General features: G+C 42.9%; 1 long non-coding RNA gene across 1 annotated transcript; it reads right to left on the bottom strand.

Moving 5' to 3' along the window:
* Window positions 1–433: 433 nt before the first annotated feature.
* Window positions 434–4987, bottom strand: LOC105505764. Its single transcript, XR_001000797.1, has 3 exons — window positions 4815–4987; window positions 2302–2453; window positions 434–1495 (listed from the first exon to the last, which is right to left on the bottom strand). It is a non-coding gene; the product is annotated as an uncharacterized LOC105505764 (long non-coding RNA).
* Between the last annotated feature and the right edge of the window lie 14663 nt (window positions 4988–19650).

The raw sequence follows: 19650 nt of genomic DNA, 5'->3' as shown, positions 1-19650 counted from the left end.
AGTTTTGGATAAATCTATCGAATTTAATAAGGAACTTAGGAAAGAACAACTTGAGAGGTGGCCATAGAGAGGACAGGAGCCCTGTACCACATTGATCGTTCACAGGCTGCCTGGCCTCCACTTTGTTCTGTGACTGCCTCCTCTTGAGGGATTTTCCATTATGTGGGGCTCTGGGATTTTCCATTATGTGGGGCTCTGGGAGCCAGGGAAGAGGACTCTACCGTTTGCGCCCAACTTTCCCTGAAGACTCCGAATCCTGTAAACATGGGGCAAGCAGTGGCCATGGTACATCTCAGACTGAAGAGAAGCTTGGATCGAGTAGTTACTGTGACATGGCCCTTTTCAGGACCTCCCTGGTTCTGGGACTGCCCCTCTAGCCTAAAATCAAGTTAGTGAGCCCCAGATGTCCTCCAATTACTCTTCTTTTCATTTAGGAGAATCAGAATTGGCTTTTACTTGTAAATAGATAGCCTGGCTAATAAGGTGTCCTTTTCCAAACAGTTTTTCACCTACAAACAATTTTTTGGTGCTAATCTATAATGTTGCTGAGTGGGTGTTTAACAAGAAGGAAATCAGAGTGATTTTAGCAACAAGAGCATTCATGCCTGTCTTGATCTGGAATTCCTGAGATTTAAGATGGATCTGGAAAAAGTCTGTGTTCTCTTAAAGTGTAGCCATGTTTTCATAATTGATGTGTTGCGCCTTTTTCATATACTTTATCTGTGTGCAGCTGTAAAAATTATAAAGAAAAGTTTCTTTCCCCAAAGTATAATTCCTGTACGGAAAGTGGTTTGTTGTTTTTTTGTTTGTTTGTTTGTTTTGTTTTGTTTTGTTTTAAGTCACAAGCACGTTTCTGAGAATGTTTATCTCACTTTACTATAACATCATACTATTCAACCTCATGGGCATTCTTTATTCTGACACTTATAACTCTGAGTAAGAACACCATCCATCTTGGGAGAAAATGTACAAGGAGAATGTTTCTTTAATAAATATGCTTAATGTTCAACTAAAGTGCGTCTGTGGCGGAGAAGAGGCAGAATGGATTTTTCTTGAAATTTGTGAAAGGCTAAGTTATTCAGCACAGGCTGTCTACCTTGAATAAACCTTATCAACTAAAAACATTAAGAATTTGGGTCTTTGGATGCTGACATTCTTGACCTTGGATACAAACCCAAAGGAAGTGATTGCAACACCAATGGCTATATTTTGGCTGTAATATTCAGTCTGAAGGAGAGATTAATTATGAATGCAATTCTGCCTTTTTGTGTGTAAAATTATTTAGCTCACCATCTTAATTTTTGATTCAACTCTATCTGTGCTAACCATCTAGTTTAATCAATTCTCTCAAACACTTTTCTTCTCTCTGCCACCATCTTGGTCCAGGCTGCCTCATCTCCTGCTCGTAGTAACGTGACAGGTTTTTATCTGATTCTGTTACACTCTTCTCACTCCCACTCATCTTCTCCAATCCATTTTCAATAGCTACAGAGATCTGTTGAAACACAAATCTGGTCACTTTATCCTCTGCCAAAGATTAATGTCTTCCCATTGTTCTTAGGATGAAAACCAAAATCATTAATATGCTAAGGCCAGTGTTATCACTTTATTTTTAATATTTGAAAAAACTCTGAAAGGTCTATCGTATAATTGATATCTACCATATCATATAGTCAACTATTTCAAACTAACCAGAGATGGATTTTGAAACTTGTAACTTGCCATAGCTTCATCTTTCAATAACTCTATCAGTAAATAATTGGTCAAATTTCATGCTTTTGATGGGGAAAAACTAACATTGCAAAGAAACAGAAACATCTGGTTTGATGGAAAGAAGATGTCAAAACTAAGCAAAAATATGTAAGTTGGCAAAAATTCGAGCCAAGAAACCATGGAGAAAACAGCCAAGCCCATCCATCAGGAAGCGCCTGGTTAGTGCCCATATCCAGCCTGGAATATACAATCTCAAAAGTTGAAAAATGTGCGGGCAAAATGTAACTTTGACCAATAGTCACTTTTTTGTTGTTGTTTAAAGAAAAGAGTATGTGCTTGTCAGTGGGAATAAAAACAAAATGATATGCTTTTGGAATACAGTTGCTCCAGTTGCAATACCTTCCTCAGTGGGCAATTGGCCATGCATCATAAAGAATGCGGTGCCAGAGGGAGATCTTTAATACCACATCTTTAGTATAATAGCTCTATTAACCTTGACTTCAGATGGATTGGCCATGGGGCTCACTTCCTTCAGAGCCCCAGCCTACAGAAAAGGACTTATGCAAAACTAGGCTTATTTTTTATTACCTTAGAGGGAAGGGAAGTGTCAAATGTATAACGATCCAGTGCTTTCTCTAAGTCGAGGTTCAGAACTGTAAAATGGTGTGGTTGGATTTGCAAGATCTTTGATCCGTGCTAGGATGCATTCTTTGCAGAGGTAATGACAGTATCTTCATTCTCTGGAGAAAAAATTCAGATAGAGCTGAATCAAAAATTAAGATGGTAAGCTAAAATTATTTAGCTAAAATTATTTGAAATTATTACATATTAGGCACTTCCCATAAGCTACACTGTGCTCTGTGTTATCTCATTACATTTTCACAATGTAGCCAACAGTTGTTCCCATTTTACAGATGAAAAGATGCAGTCCCAGAGAGAGAAGAGACATCTCTGTCCGCTCCATGCTCAGCATCCTTCCTCCTTTTTCTGGTGCCAGGATCCTGGCTTTCTTTGAGGGACATGCTTTCTTCCCCTGTGTTGGTGAACAGATGCCAGGAAGCCACTAGTCATGGTATCCTGCTCTCTCCTGGCCAGTCATACCCTCTTCCCAAAGAACCCAATCTTGATTGAGTAACAGGCAGATAGAAAATGTTTGAAAAATATTCCTCTCTCCCACAAAGTATCTTCTACCACAATCTCTTTTCTTCACTTTCTGAGTTCTGGTTCTTCAGTTTATCTTCCTTTCTGACTTAGGTTGCCCAGAGTGGATTTCTGTTGCTTGCAGTTAGATAACTGTAGCTGAAACGAGAGGGTTAGCAGCTTTCCTGCCCACACACATTCCCACTGCTACTTCCCTCACCCTTTCTGCCTTATCTCCCTGCCGCCTGTGGCTGTGATTGCTGAGCACTGGGTGCTTGACGCACGTGGGTCCTGACACTCCTTCCCACACTAGGGTAGTGGAGGAGGTGGTCATGCTGTGCTCTCTGGGCACAAGGCTTTGGTTTATTGTTTCTCAGTTCTTAGTCCAGTTCTCAGCTGGACTGCACGCAAGCTGAGCTTCCATCTCAGCGTGGTTTGAAGGTGGCCAAATGCTCTGGTGGCCTCCAAGTATTCATTCCCTGACTTGTTTTTGTTGTCTGAAGCTCCACATGAAGGTCACTAGCTATGGGACTATTTCTAGGAAGTTCTTGTTGAATGGCATTAAGCTAGGAGTTGGTTAACCCTAGCATGATAGTAGGTGTGTATTTCATGTCTATTGATTATCTAATCTTACATAATTCTTTTTAATAAGTATTTTATTCATCACAATGACTATATATATATATACACACACACATATATATACACATATATATTTGAAATATAGTGGTAGAACCCTGTGGGAGACACAGAAGAGATTGGTCCATGGACAATAAGCTTATCGATGGATTTGAAGATCATCTCTGTCTCCCCCGAAGAGCCTCCTGGTCTATGGGTGGGGATCCACTGCATTAATCTGTACAGTATTCATTACCATATAAGAAGGATTCATTTGACAGACAGTAGAGGCTGGAGAATCACACCCAGACAGATGCATTGTGCTGGAGCCTCCTCTGCTCAAAGCTCAAAGCAGACCCCCAGAAGACGGCCCCACAGGGACCTGGATATGGATTCTGCAGGTACCTTTCAGAGGGCGTTTAACTTACAGGAGGGCTTTGAAGACTAATTTTGCTGCCTCGTGGTTTGGGTTTGTTTGTGCCAACATTTTTTGAGAATCAGCAGTGGAAATATAAGAAATGCGGTCCTGATTTTAGGAACGACAGTTTTCTTGCTAAAACTGCCTGGTGCTTGAAAACTGAGGCCCATGGCTAGGGTGTGGCAACCATGCAGGGCATGTTTTGTTTTCCAGCTGAGCCTAGGGTGCAGCTGATCGTAGGAGGGACTTGTGTGGACAGAGCTGAGGGTGGCCTGGGGAGCACAGTCTGCAAGGAGAAAAGACACATTTGTTTAATCTTGTTTGGGAACAGGGGCTGGAGGGGAGAAGCTCCAAAATGGAAGAAAGGAAGATACGGAAAAAGAAATAACCAGGGGGTCTGATTCCAGCCCAGCCCAGGGACTAATAATAAAAACTCCCACTTATTGTTCATTTGGTCAGGGCCAGGCACTGTGCATCCTCTTGCTCGGTCCTCCCAACAACTCAGTCGCAGGGACTTTTACTATCCTTCCTATTTTAGAGAAGAAGAAACAGGCTTGGATGGTAATTTTCCCAGAGTCATGAAACCAGATCTGTTGTTCTTTGAAAGCTGACTTAAAGTCCCTCCAGGGCTAACCTTTAGTGGTATGTTTCCATATCTGTGGTCGCATGACATAGCTCCAGTGAGTGAAACCTGAAGGGGACACTTTTTTTGGCACCTCAACATTATCAGCTTTGGGAGTTGAGTGAATCAACCAACCTCAAGGGTGGGGCATTACTGTCCTTGAGGAATTAAAGTGCACACCAGCTTTGGAAACTTGAGACTCCATCTCTCTGTCTGTAAAATGGGATAACAATGCCTCCTGTATCGGAACTGACAGAAAACACAGAGTAACAGTAGCCTAACGGGAGTATATTTCTTTCTCACATAAGCAATCTCTGGAAATTACAGTCCAGAGTTTGTATGGCAGCTCCATGTTCATAAGTCAGGATTTCTGTATTTCTGTTCTGCTGTTGTCACCAAATTTCTTCCATCTCGTAGTCCTAAATAGCTGCTCTAGCTCCAGCCACTGCTTCTGCTTTCATTCATCCAGAAGGCGGAAGGGGCAAAGAAAGGCACAAGCCCCTTTAAGGTCACTCCCTTCCGGAAGTTGTACACGACCCTTCAGTTGACATCCCATTGGTCAAATTCAGTCACATGCCAAACCCAACCTTCAAGGAAGCTGCAAGAAATCTTTTTTCTGGGAGAGCACAAGTTTAGCTAAAAGCCAGGAGTTCCATTCCTAAAAAAGAAGGGAAGAAGGGCTATTGAGGCTGCTGGGAAGCTGGAATGAGTTAAACATATGTAAGTTATCCAGCAGGGGGCTTTCCTGGCACTTCGTGTACACTAGATAAACACTAGTCATAAATCTTTCCTTCCTTCCTCTACAAGCTTTCTGCCAAAACTTTCCAATTTGGTCATATCTACTTTTACATTTGGACAACAGGCTGATCAGGCACTTATCTTTTGTGTCCTTATAATTTTCTAACATTTTGTAATAGAAAATTTTTAATATACCATTAATTTTTTTAAGCTCCTTGCTGTCTCCAAAGATTTCTTAGTAAGGGAATGGTCTTTATTTCTAAAGTTGCAATCCTTGGCTCTCCCCTTTCCCATAATATAATTAATGCTCATCACAGAGGGCAAATAAAAATGACATCAGTATCATAATAAAGTGTGATAACTGAGAAAGCAAAACACCATACTCATCTTTTCTTGGCCTTGGGATCACTATTGAAGCTCACAGCACTTCTCAAAAGGCAAAATAGGGTCTGCCACACACAGGCTATTAGATTTTGGGCAAGTCAGTGTCCTGCTGTAAACCTTTGTTTACTCATCTGGAAAATGGGGGTGTGAGGATTAAATGGAATGATTCATAGAAGGAAAACTCTCAGCAGACAGCCTGGCACATTATAAGCCCTCCACAAAGGGTAGAACTTATTGATTTGTTTATTTTTCTATCCAAAAGGATATTAGGCTTAGTGGGAGATTTTTATCAAGGCTTCAAGCTCATGACATTTTGCTTTTGTTATAATAAAACATAAGCTCTTAAAAAGCTTTATTCATTATATTCCCAAACTGGAAACAGTCCAGTCCATCAACAAAAGAATAAAGAAACTCTGGCCTATTCATGCAAAAGAATACTGCTCAGCGATCAAAAGGAATGAACATGGGTGAATCTCAAGACCATTATGCCGAGTGAAAGAAGCCAGATGCAAAAGAGCACATACTGTATGAATCCACATAGTTAAAGTTCTATAACAGGCAAAACTAATCTATGACAGACTTTTAAGAACCAGGATCGTGGTTGTGTCTGGAGGGTGGAGGGAGTGAATTACTGAGAAGGAATCTGAAGGAACTGTCTGGGGTGATGGTAATGTTCTGCACCTTGACACAGTTTGAGATGCATTTGTCAGAACTCATCTAATGGCACACTTAAGATTTGTACACTTTATCCTACGTAAATTTTACCTCAAAAGGCAAAAAGAGGCAAAGGACTTTGAGTAGACATTTCTCCAAAGAAGACACACAAGTGGTCAAAAGGCACATAAGAAGGTGCTCAACATCACTAATCATTAGTGAAATGCACATCAACACCACAGATACCACCAGCTATAGTTTGGCTTGCTTGACCCTTCAAAATCTCATGTTGAAATTTGACCCCTCCAAATGTTGGGTTGAAATTTAACACTCAGTGTGTGGTAGGGCTTAAAGAGAGGTGTTTGGGTCAGGGAGGCAGATTCCTCATAAATAGATTAATTCCCTGGGTATGGGGATGAGTGAGTTCTCACTCTATTAGTTCCCATGAGAGCTGTTGTTCAAAAGAGGCTGACACCTCCCCCCATCCCTCTTTCTGGCCACGTGATCTCTGTACACATGAGCTCTGTTCGCCTTCTGCCACAAATGGAAGCAACCTGAAGCTCTCACAAGAAGCAGATGCTGGTACCATATTTCTTGTGTGGCCTTCATAACCATGAACCAATAAACCCCTTTTCTTTATAAATTACCCAGTCTGTGGAGACTAAAGCAACTCCATCTTGGATGCTAATCTGCCATGTTGACTTCTTATTAACTCCAGTTCTGGGAATACCTCTAAGATATCTATTTTCACATATTTACCATAATCCCTGTCCTTAGGCAAATTCCTTATGGTATATAAGCCCTGGGTCTGGGGAGTAAATGTGGGGATCCACCATCTTTTCTTATGGCTGCCCAAGACATGGCTTCTGTTCATAAATCTCTGTTAAATATTTTTTTCTAAGAAATTGGATTTGTCAGCTTCTTTCTTTGGTCTTTCATCTTCCTTGGCCTTTGAGGGTAGGTTTGGATAGACCTGCTTACCATGGAACAGAGTCTCAGATATTCCTTTCTAGTAACACAAAAATGTACTAAGACAGCACCTCACATCTATTAGGATGGCTAGTATGAAAAAAAAATATGTTGGGAAGTTGTGTAAAAATTTAAACTTGTGCATTACTGGTAGTAATGTAAAATGGTGCATTCACTGTGGAAAACAGTATGGAAGTTCCTCAAAAAACTAGAAATAGAATTATCATATCATCCAGCAATTCCACTTCTGAGTATATACCCCCAAAATTAAAAACAGAGACTTTAACAGATACTTGTACACCCCTGTTCGTAGAAGCATTATTCACAATAGCCAAAAGGTGGAAGCAGCTCTGTGTCCAATAACAGATGAATGGATAAACAAAGTGTAATATATGCGTACAATGGAATATTATTTAGCCTTTAAAAAGGAAGGGGCTGGGCGCGGTGGCTCAAGCCTGTAATCCCAGCACTTTGGGAGGCCGAGGCGGGCGGATCACGAGGTCAGGAGATCAAGACCATCCTGGTTAACACGGTGAAATCCCGTCTCTACTAAAAATACAAAAAAAAAAAATTAGCCCGGCGAGGTGGCTAGCGCCTGTAGTCCCAGCTACTCGGGAGGCTGAGGCAGGAGAATGGCACGAACCCGGGAGACGGAGCTTGCAGTGAGCTGAGATCTGGCCACTGCACTCCAGCCTGGGCAACAGAGCGAGACTCCGTCTCAGAAAAAAAATAAAAAATAAAAAATAAAATAAAAAGGAAGGGAACTCTGACACATACTACAACATGAATGAACCTGGAGTGCATACAAAGTGAAATAAGCCAGTCACAAAAGGACAAACACTGTAATATTCTATTTATATGAAGTATGTAGAGTAGTCAAATTGTGAGAGACAAAAAGTAAAATGGTGGTTTCCAGGGGCTAGCAAGAGGGGAATGAGGGAGTTATTGTTTAATGAATATGGGGCTTCAGTTTTGCAAGATGAAAGAGTTACAGAGATGGATGGTGGTGATGGTTGCAGAGCAATGCGAATGTTTTTAATGCTACTGAACTGTACACTTGAAAATGGTTAGGACAGTAAGTTTGATATTATGTCTGTTTGGGCATAATTTTTTTTAATTTTCAAAAGGAAAAAACAGAAATGCCAACAAATATTGGACTCTAGTTAATGATGTGCATGCTAAAATGAGTAGAGGTAAAGCATATTTGTGTCTGCAACTTTGCAATGCATCAAAAAAATACAATGGATAGATAGGTAGATGGTTGAACTCATGGCTAGATACGTGATAAAGCCTGCACAATAAGCCGTAAAATTTAGAATTTGGGTGGAGAATGTATGTGTGATCACTCCATGATTTTAATTTTTCACTGGGTTTGAAATTTTTCACAATAAAATGTTGGAAAACAAATAAGCACTTAAGTAGCACAAATATCTTGTGAACCTGTGCAATGCTTTCATTCACCCACTCACTCAATCATTCAATGAACTTTTATTGCATTCCTGCCATATGCCACTGTGCTGAGCTCTGGCAATGCAAAAATATAGAAAACAGCATCTCTGTCCCTTCTAATGGGGACAAAACAGATGTCTGAAGGAAACATTCCTAGACACAGGGAATGCAGAAATATTGTTTGCCCTAAAAATTTACTCCAACCCTTTGTGCCCATACCTGAGATTGCCTAATCAATGGCCCCGAAGCATGCTGGGCTGACCCCCATAGCCTCTATCCCTTCTCTGTCTCCCCTGGCCTAGCCCATCCTTCAAAGCTCTGTTCTATATCTACCACCGCCAAATAGCCTTCTGCGCCTGTTCCTGCCCAACAAGCTTTGGCTTTCTCTTCAAGGTCTCCTCACAGATTTTTACTAAGTTGAGAGGGGCCAGGCTAGGGCTTGGGGTGGGAGTCCAAAACTTTGGACAAATATGAGTAAAAGCATCTGGCTCTGTTAGGTATTAGAGTCTGTCTGCAGAAGGTAGCAGTTTCAGGAAAGCAGAAACCCAAAGTAACCATAGTCTACATGGATTTGCATTATATGCATTCTAAATAGCAGTATAAAAATGTAAAGTCTTAATTTATGTACAAGACATAGTAATTCTACCTATTACTTTGAAAAACCTGTCTAGAATCAGGTAGTGTTTCTGAGCTGCAGACTGAGTTGAAAGGTGGGTTTATGCTGCTGGCGCCCAGAGGAGCCACTCCAGCCACGGAACAGAGTTACCATCACATTTTGGAAGGATCTCTCTGGGATTATGTAAATCTTGACTTATTCCAAGTCTTCAGGGATGCATGGCTCCTGTAACAGGCAGCCTCTGTGTAGCCTGGATGCAGAGCACTGAAGAGTGTGGCTGAGGTAAATGTATGCCAAGAGATCCTGGGGTTGGCAGAAAGAGGACACATGAAAGGATACCAGGGGTGACAGCACAGGCACTCTTGTCCCCAAGACAAGGGGACATAGTGGGGCAGTGGGTCTGTCTCTGCACTCACTGCCCATGTCTGGTTCCTCAAGGAGGCTTTGGGCTGCTGTGAGTTGTAGATGTGGAGGCATCCCTGTCACCTCCCACCCCCACATTTGTTCCATCCCCAGGTTCTATCCATGCAGCCTCTTCAGTCTCTCCCACTTTGCCATTTTTTTCCCCTTCCCACCATCTCTACCCCGGTCCAAGCCCTCATCACTCTCCCAGGAACAACTGCATTGTTAATTATCCCAATACCTGGACAACTAGACACCCTGGTCCTACTGTTTCCCCCACCCATCCTCTATACAACGGGCAGAGTGGCCTTCATAAAACTCAAATCTGATCATGTCGACCTCCATTAAAACCGCTGGTGGGTGACAAGAAGCCTCCCAGGTCCTGCAGGCCCTATCCACTCCTTCACCCGCTCCCAGCACCCCACTTCACTGGCTTCACTCAATCTACCCCGGCTGTTTCAGCCCCTTATTCCTGTCATCCCAAGAAATCACCTGGGCACATGCTGGTCCCTCTGCCAGGAACACTCTTCCCTCCCCTCTTCACCCGGTAAACTTTTACTCATCCTTCAGATCTCAGGTCCACAGCATTGGCTCAGGGACTTTTCTGAGCCCCCTATACCCCCTATTTTAAGTTCACACTGTCGAGAGGCCCTTCACTTGGAAACATTTCTCACACTGACCACTCTTCATCCTCTGGTGGATTTTTTTCTTTCACATTTGTGTCCCCACAAGGCTGCAGATTCCTAGAGGCAGGGGTGGGTTTGGCTCACCACTATCTCTCCATTCTCTGCTCCAACAGCTGGCTTAGGCTAGAGACTCACTTAGTGTTAATTGAAGGAAGGAGCAAGAGAGGGAAGAAGAGAAGGAGGAGGGTGCGGCTGCCATGAGAACGTACCCAGCAGCATGCCTAGTACAGGGAGCACAGGTGGTCAAGGGCCCTGCTGCTGTGCTGAGAAGCCCAGCTCCATGTTGGTGTGGAGTCTGCCTGGTGCTGCTGTTCTCAACCAAAGACCCAGCACAGCAGGGACACTGAGGCAGTCCTGTTTCTGGGAGACATGGGACTTCTTGGATGGCAACTTTGGCTCAAGGGCTCCATAACAGCCTTGCCAAACCTTCTTTAGGTGATACAGCAGTCTAGGGCATGCACCAGTCTTGTCTCCCTTCCCTCTCTCTACTTGGGTGGACTTGTGTTACCATTTGACTGTGGTACTCTCCAAGCCTTGCCTAGCTCCTGCCCTGTTTTCTCTGGCATGGGCATTTCTCCTGAGAAAATTCTTGAAAGTTGAACTCACCTTGGCATCTACTTCTCAAGGGCTCCAACTCACATAGAGGAAATGAATGAATGAACGAGCCAGCGCTGGCTTGGCCCAAAATGACATCCTGATTGTCCAGCAACACGGTCTAGGTGGCTGACGTACGTTGCTGTTTGTATTTTCATTACTTCAGTGTCTTGCCTCCATAGTTAGCTGCCTGAAGGGTGAAAGAATGGTCAGCGTGTTTCATGTAATTTGTTCCTATCCTTCTCCAGGACAGGTAAGCAGCCTTTCACACAGAGGAAGCAAAGTCCCAGCCACTATTTTAAAGAATGGAAACAGACGGGGCATGGTGGCTCATGTCTGTAATCCTAGCACTGTGGGAAGCCAAAGTGGGAGGATAGCTTAAAGCCAGAAGTTTGAGATGAGTCTGAGCAACAGAGCAAAGCTCTGTCTCTACAAAAAATAATAAAATAAAATAAAAATTAGCTGGTTACGGTGATGCATGCCTGTAGTCCCAGATAGTCGGGAGACTGAGGTGGGAGGATGCTTCAGGCTGGGAGTTCAGAGGCTGCAGTGAGCTATGATTACTGCACTGCAGCCTGGTGGCAGAGCAAGACCTGTCTCTAAAAAATGAAGCATAAAAAAATGGAAACAGAATCAAACAGAAGAGGGCAGGACACAATGCAACGGTCAGGATACATCACACAAAGTAGGAGTGGTTTTGTGTCCTGAGTGCTTTGTGTCAGTTTTTTACATATAGATGTGTTTGTGTCAGGTCATGGGGTGAAACATGTTTCTGACTGTGGGTCGTGTTCAGCAATGTTTGGAAAGCTCTGATCTGGTCGGATCATCTAGTTCAGCATTTCTTCAGGATGCATTTTTCAGCTAAAGTGTGCCTTTTAAAAGGGATTTCCTCATCAAATTGCAGGGTAACCCTGAGTGAGTGACTGATTCTCATAGAAGGAAATCTCCTTAGTACATAGCAGTCTGCCTGGAGACACACAAGGAATTTAGAGTAGCAAAGTCTCTGTCTGCATTATCAAATCTAGCGAACAAATAATTTTTCAAACACATTTGAGAACTAAATGCCGCCCTTTTATTTTTAACCACCCGGGAGCACCTATGACTCTTTCCCTAGACATGACTGTGGTGAGACATGGCCCAGGCTCAGTGAATTTCTCACTACACTGTTCTTGTTGGTGTGACAGTGGTGATAGGGAGGTGGCAGGACACCTCTTTGGTGTCTGGCCAAGCCTCTTGGTGGCTGCACACCTCCCACTCAGACGATGATACACTCAGAGGTCCACTGCCATAGCATGTGAACACCAAATGACTTTTTCCCATTATGCCCCAGTAGGCCTCCAGGATGCATTTACACTCTCTCTCCTGTCCCTTCTGTGCCAAGTGCATGCATTTGCAAGACTGCAGCCAGTCACAGGGCTAACTCCCAAATCATGAAGAGAGGGAAGTTAAGTGGCCCGCTGGGGACTGGGTTTGGGACCTGGCTCTCATTCTTCATTCTTGGAAAAATGGAGTGAAATAGGATACCCTGGAATCAAAGAAAGTAAGTGCTAACAGCATAATGGAACCCTGCTCCTCTTCTGTAATTGGCAAGGAAGTTGGTCTGCCCTAGAGGACAGTCTGAGTCAGGAGGTCTAAGGTTCTAAACTGTGTCCTGGCTCTGTGACCGGGGAGCCCCTGGGCCTTATAGGTAAAATCAGGGAGTTGATTTAAGCGATCATACTGACGTAGAGCAGTAGAGGTGAAAGGGACCTGAGAAGGCTTTCAGTTCATGCCTTTGGTTGAGCAGGTGAAGAAGCTGAAGCCCAGAGAGGCCAAGAGACTTGTACTAGTCCATGACACAGATACCTGGCCCCTATTCCAGGCCATCCCCATCTGACCGGGCTGTCTTCCTGTAGCAGTGTTTTCCAGCACATAAAATAATGACAGCAGAGGGGCCGCCAGCATATGCAGCTCATGTTAGTGATCTTTATACGGTCTCTAAAAACAGAAAACAATTACAGAAATGTAACTGACAACAGCATTTGCATACCATGAAATTTCTAAGTGCTAGAAAAATCTTATTAGCTTAATACAAATACATGAAGCTTTTCCCTGGTTTCCCTTGGCAAATCATTTCCTTAATCCCAAACAAATGGCCTTTACATTATTGGGTGTTTGTCCAATTTCTTAATTAACCAAGACTCTTATGTGCAGTAGATAGAAATCCAATGATACCAGTTTGAGAAGGAAGGGGAAATTTATGGCTCAAGTAAGTGGAAGTCCATTTATAATTGGACTCAGAAGCTTAAGTGAGATTGTCAGGACTGTAGTTTATTCTCTCTCTCTTGCTGTCATGGGCTGTCTAAACTCTACACATCTCTGTGTTGTTGTGGTCACGTTTTCTCCTTCTAAAGATATGCTTTCTCCACATGGTGGGGAAGATGTTTGCCAATAGTCCATTTCCAACTGTATCATCAAAAATAATACTACCTCTTTATCTCTAAATTAAAAATTCTGGGGAAGAAACCTGATGGTTTTTGGTAGGGCCACCTGACTATCTGTAGACAAAACACTGGGACCAGATGACTGGATTATCAGGAGTAGCTGGGTCTAGATCATGTGCCCACACTTATGGCCAGGATATCTATCTCTTAGTATCAGTAATGTCCCAGAACCTCACAATTAAGCTTGGGAAAAGCACTCCCCAAACCAAAATATAGAGCCAATTGTAAATGGTAAAAATTAACTAGGAAAGCTGAGATTAAGAAAAACAAGTGGTCTGCCTAAATTCCAGAAATGAGACCACTGACTACGGCAAATATTTACATGTCCACACCTTGTTCACAGGTGTGTATTTGCAAAAACTGACACAACCCCTTGCACACAGCTACCTTTCAGCTGGAGGTGACTAAGCTACATAATTCTGATGAATGAGACATAAGTGCTTGTTTATTCTGTGGTTTTTGGGCAGGCAAATCCTTCCATGATATGCATGTTGTCTCTTCCCTCCTCCTTCTTCTCTCCAATGGAAGATCACTGTGATACTTGGTGTTGCAGCAGTCATCTTGCAACTATGAGGGAAAGGCCCATAGCATGATGAGCTGCAAACCAGGGCCAAGAGTTGTTGTCTTCAGACTTCTGTTATATAAAAAATCATGTAAAAAACTTCTCTATTTGTTTAAACCACTAAGGTCATGTTATCTTGCACTTGCAGCCAAAATATTCCTAAATGATACAATGGATAAATCAGATTCATTTGTATTCAGAAATCCCTGATGCACAAAAGTTATAGAAGCTGATACAGTTCTCTGTCTCTCTCTTTGTTATTATCAGCATTTTCAGTTATCCATCATTTCAGACTTTGGGGAAGATGAAGAAGACACAATTCTTTTACCCAGAGGAAGCTTACAATTAAATAGAGCTTAAAATTTAGGCCAATGTTGAACAAAGAATTCCTTCTCATGTTTAATTCCCCAATGTTTCAATTAAGCCCATTTGCTTTTTATTTCATCCTCAGTAGAGCTCAGGAATGGCTAGTTACCATCTTTTTTTTAATAGGGAAGATGACTTAATTAAAATACTTTCCCATCTCTGTTGTGTGTGTGCCTATTTGTGTGTTTCATTTTGCTTTTCCTGGTTAATTAGCACCAACTTCTTTGACTCTTTTCATAGATTTTATTTTTCAAACCTCTAATCTTTATTTAAGATTTGATCCAACAAAATCTATACATAGAGTTTTTAAAAGTTCTGTGGTCACTAAAACCCTCTAGCCTAGTGGAGAACAAAATTGTGATGACTTTTAGCCTGCTTTCAAATCCTCCAGCCCCAAAGCCGGAGCCACCTGCCTCTCCTGGGTGATGGAGTCTTCAACTGCATGACTCTTGCTCTAAATTCTGGAATCAAGATTGTCGCTGGGCAGAGGAATCTGATGCAACATAGGTTCAGGAATGTTTGGCTCTGAATGGAGTCACTGTGCTTACCATGATCATTTTAACCTTGCTGTTCTAGTTCACCAGTGACTGGATTCCTCATATGATCTTTACTTTCCTTTGTTGGGGGTATTTTTCTTGTCTGGTCTTATCCCATTTCTGGTAATCGCTTTCCGATTTTCCTGTGACATTGCTTCTCCTTTCCACTTTTGGAGTCAACTGATTGACAAAGCAGAAAGGCCAGCTGCAGTTGGTGTCCATCTTAATCCTTGGGGTTCCAGTGAAATTAACTCCCTCCTTAGCTCCAAAGGTGGGCATGTGAACCAGGCCTGGCCCATCAGAGCATCACATCACCTTAGCCACAGTGATTGGTTCGGAGATGGCCATATGATCAGGTCAGGCTAATCAGGCCAATGGCACTCAATGATGGAACTATTGTATTGTAAGCTTGATTAGGAAAGGAATGCCCTTTTCTCATGAGTATGCGAAGGAGAGAATATAAGCCTAGCATTATTGGCAGTCATCTTTCCACCAAAAAGGGACATACCTCCTAAGAGTAAAGTCCACAAAAATAACTGATAGAAGAACTGTTAGAGAGAGAAAGAGAAAATGCTAGACTTGAAGATGCTCTTTGAGCCCTGGATCCAATCTGGGTCAGCACTGTCTATGGACTTTCTCATTTCATGAACCAATATATTTTGTTTTTTGCTCATGGCAATAAGTAGACTTCCTGCCCTAAACACCAAGTGTCTTTTGACTGGGTCCCCAAATCCTGTTTGGATTAGACATCTTAGATGCACACACCTTCTGCTCAATCCTTCACCATCTCCCATCCTAAGGACTAATTCCCTGGACTCACCTTGAAACTCAGGTCCTTACCTGCTAGTCCCTATAAAACAGACCTTGAATGTGCCCCCATATCTTAAGGTAGCTGAGGCTGTTGCAGTCCCAATCAGATCTCCAGTGATCTTTTTATTAACTGCTATTAAAGGCTCACAGAGCAAGCCTTGTCTGGGAAATGCCTATATATCAAGAGGAGTTGCCTGTTTACGAGATACCTGGGAGTTACAACCCTTCCCTTGGGGCTTCCCTAAACTAAGGGTTGACTGATATATGTATACAAAAGCCCCACTTTTTTGCCTCAAGGATGGACAAATGCTGCAGACAATGTGAGAACCAGCGCTGCCTACAAAATCAGGTTGAAGCTGGTCTTCACCTGAAGCTACATCCTCGCTTAGCTTCTCCCTCTTCCTTAACTCACAAAAGAACCCCTATTTCAACCTCTGCTTCTAGGGAGCCCATCTTGTGGCAAATTGTAATTTCTAAAGATGGCAGCCATAATACCTCCCATTCCACATGCCCCTCTTACAGTGTGAGTCCTCTCATTAGGGCAGCAGTGTCTGTGTTCCCTTTCCTAGAATCTGGATGGGTTTGTGACTGTTTTGACCAACACAGTATGATGAATGTGATGCTCTGTGACTCTGAGGCTAAGTCATAATAGGCAGTGGAGCTTCTGCCTTGTTCATGGAAATATCTGCTATGGAGCCTTCAGCTTCTGTGTGAGTGAGTGCTCAAATTAGTCCATGTAGTGACTACTTAGGGAGAGAGAGAGAGAGAGGAGAGACGAGAGACAAGAGAGGAAAGAGAAGAGAGAGAGAGAGGAGAGAGGAGAGACGAGAGAGGAAAGAGAAGAGAGAGAGAGAGGAGAGAAGAGAAAAGAGAGAGAGAAGAGAGGAGAGAGGAGAGAGAAGAAGGAGAAGAGAGAGAGAAGATGATGCCCAGCCAGCTGCTCCAGCCTCAGGGTCCTGCTCCAGCCATCTGACTATAGCCACATGACTGACCTTGAGCCAAAACCAACCAGCTGAGCCCTTCCTGAATCCCTAATGCACAGAAACCCAGAAGGACTTCTTAAAGGTTATTGTTTTAAGTCAATACATTTAGGCATGATTCACTGTTCAGTGATAAAAATCTAGAACATGACATGAGACTCCAATCCTCAGCCTTTATGAAATATGTGTGTTTGACCTAATCTTCCCTGGTCCTATTTGGCAGTTCAGAAAGCCAAGTCTTGGCAACAGCTGTTGATAGTCCTGCTTATGAACACATGTGGAAAAGCTGTGGCTTTCCAGGTTTCCACCATCTGGAAATGGGTCAACATGGGCACTTGTGGGTTATCATTGTCGTTCTACCTATACCCATGAGGGCTTATGTGCCAGGAATATATGGCACTCCACTTGCTGTGTGGTCAGGCACATGAGTCAGAGGCTGTATTTTCCCTCCTGAACAGATTTTACTTGTAATATTCATAACACTTTCTGGGAAATTCCCAGATGTCAGGGTTTGAAAATCCTGAAGCAGCTGCTAATTGTGCCTTGGTTTTGTTTAAGTAAAAATGCTAATGAAGCTTTCTTCTAAGTATCATAATAAGAACCAAAAATAGGAACTCGAAGCTGAGGTAAGCTAGTGGTTCTCAACAAGTAGCAGGAATACTTTTGTTATTGTCCCTTTGTGGGCCACAGGGCTCTCTCTCCCCCAATGATCTGAGGATTGATGAGTCTTAATATACATCCCATAAAGTGAATGCATGTGTGTGTGTGTGTGTGTGTGTTTGTTTCTTATAAGGCTTAGAGTCATTTTCTTACATATTTCAACCAATATTTTTAAAACACAAAAATGAGCATCAAAAAAAAATGGCCCCCCCTTTAAAAAAAAAAAAAAGATACAGTCACAAAATAGGTGCCTACGCAAAAAAACAGCACCTGATATCTTTGAGTTTTGTTTTATAGTGGGGACATAGGAATGGCAGGAAAGAGGGACGGGGAGATTTCTGGAGGTTTTTGCTTTAGATTACTAACTTTACGCTTAAGAAAACAATCTGTATGCCACTCTGAAAATTTACTGTTAATTTTCTTATATTTCTGTAGAACCAGTGACTAAGCAGTGAGAAGTCTGGGCAGGGTGGAGGGAATCAAGCTCATGAGAAGGTTCTGTGTGAAGAAACTGTTTTTGATCCTGTTCTTACAGCCCTTTTTTCCTGACTGTTCTTTTCTGCTTGCATATTGCTGCATGATATGGCTTGGATATTTTGTTTTCTCCAAGTCTCGTGTTGAAATGTGACCTCCAGTGTTGGAGGTGGGCCTAGTAGGAGGTGTTTGGGTCACCAGGGCTGATCTCTCATGAATGGCTTGGTGCTCTCCTCACGATGATGAGTGAGTTATCAGTCTGTGAGGTCACATGAGACCTGATTGTTTAAAGCAGACTGGCACCTCCTCCCTCTCTCACTCCCACTCTCACCATGTGACAGGCCTGCTCCCCCTTCACCTTCTGCCATGATTGAAAACTTCCTGAAGCCCTCACCAGAAGCAGATGCTAGTGCCATGCTTCCTGTACAGCCTTTGGAACCATGAGCCAAAATAAACCTCTTCTCTTTATAAATTACCCAGCCTCAGGTACTTCTTTTTTTTTTTTTTTTTTTTTGAGACGGAGTCTCGCTCTGTCGCCCAGGCTGGAGTGCAGTGGCCGGATCTCAGCTCACTGCAAGCTCCACCTCCCGGGTTCACGCCATTCTCCTGCCTCAGCCTCCCGAGTAGCTGGGACTACAGGCGCCCGCCAACTCGCCCGGCTTTTTTTTTGTATGTTTTAGTAGAGACGGGGTTTCACCGTGTTAGCCAGGATGTTCTCGATCTCCTGACCTCGCGATCCACCCGTCTCGGCCTCCCAACGTGCTGGGATTACAGGCTTGAGCCACCGTGCCTGGCCTCAGGTACTTCTTTTATAGCAACACAAGAACAGACTAACACACTGCATAACCAGTAACCATAAAACATACTGGCTTGAAGCAACACCAATCATTTTGTTATTTCTCATAATTTTTGTGGGTCAGGATTTGGGCAAGGCTTGGTTGAGTGGCTCTGGGCTAGGTCTTTCATGCAGTTTAAGTCAGTGAGGGGCTGGATCAGCCAAAAGCTGGTTAGGCAGTTCTCTCTCTCTTCATATAGTCTTGAGTCATCTCCACATGGTCTCTGTGTGGTCTAGTTTGGGCTTCCTCAAAACATGGTGAGCTCTAAGCACTTGGACTACTTACATGGTAGCTTAATATCTCATCAGTGAATTGTAGCCATCTAGGTGGAAAGTACATTATCTATTAGCCACAGAAGTCACACAGTTTTACTTATGCTGCATTCTACTAAACTGCCCAGATGAAGGAGAGGAGAATTAAACTCTACCTTTTGATGGGAGGATGTCCACACTGCTTACGTCTGTTTTCTCAGCCTTCCCATCAATTCTGTGAACTGTCCAAAAGCCTTTTTATGATTTTCTTTACAGGTTAAGGTGACCAGAGCCCATCTCTCTGGTATGCAATAAGAACCCTGACTGGCACACTCTTAATTGTTTAAATTGAAGTTTACTCATAGGCTTTTGCTTAGAGCCTCAAACTGGGATTAGAGAGAATACAGGGAAGAGGTGGCTTTTAAAATCAGGGTTCCCTCCTTAAGAGTCAGCGTAATAACCTTGAGAGAAAAAGAGAGATGAAAACAAGGACTTGCCTTATTATATCTTGACCATGAAGGTCTTGTCCTGCATGATTTAATTAGCCATCTTTTCAAGAAATGATAACACTTGTAAAATATTGATAATTCCTTAATAATAGCATTAGCAAAGATGCTTGATACTAATTCCTGGAGAAGAAGGCAGATGTTTGAGCCTGGCCTATTGCCATCCAGCTGTTTCTCAGCCAA

This window comes from Colobus angolensis, unplaced genomic scaffold (genome assembly GCF_000951035.1).
Source record: "Colobus angolensis palliatus isolate OR3802 unplaced genomic scaffold, Cang.pa_1.0 Scaffold129, whole genome shotgun sequence".
Lineage (NCBI taxonomy): Eukaryota > Metazoa > Chordata > Mammalia > Primates > Cercopithecidae > Colobus > Colobus angolensis.
Note: the sequence above shows the minus strand (reverse complement) of the source record. Positions and strands in the feature narration are given on the sequence as shown.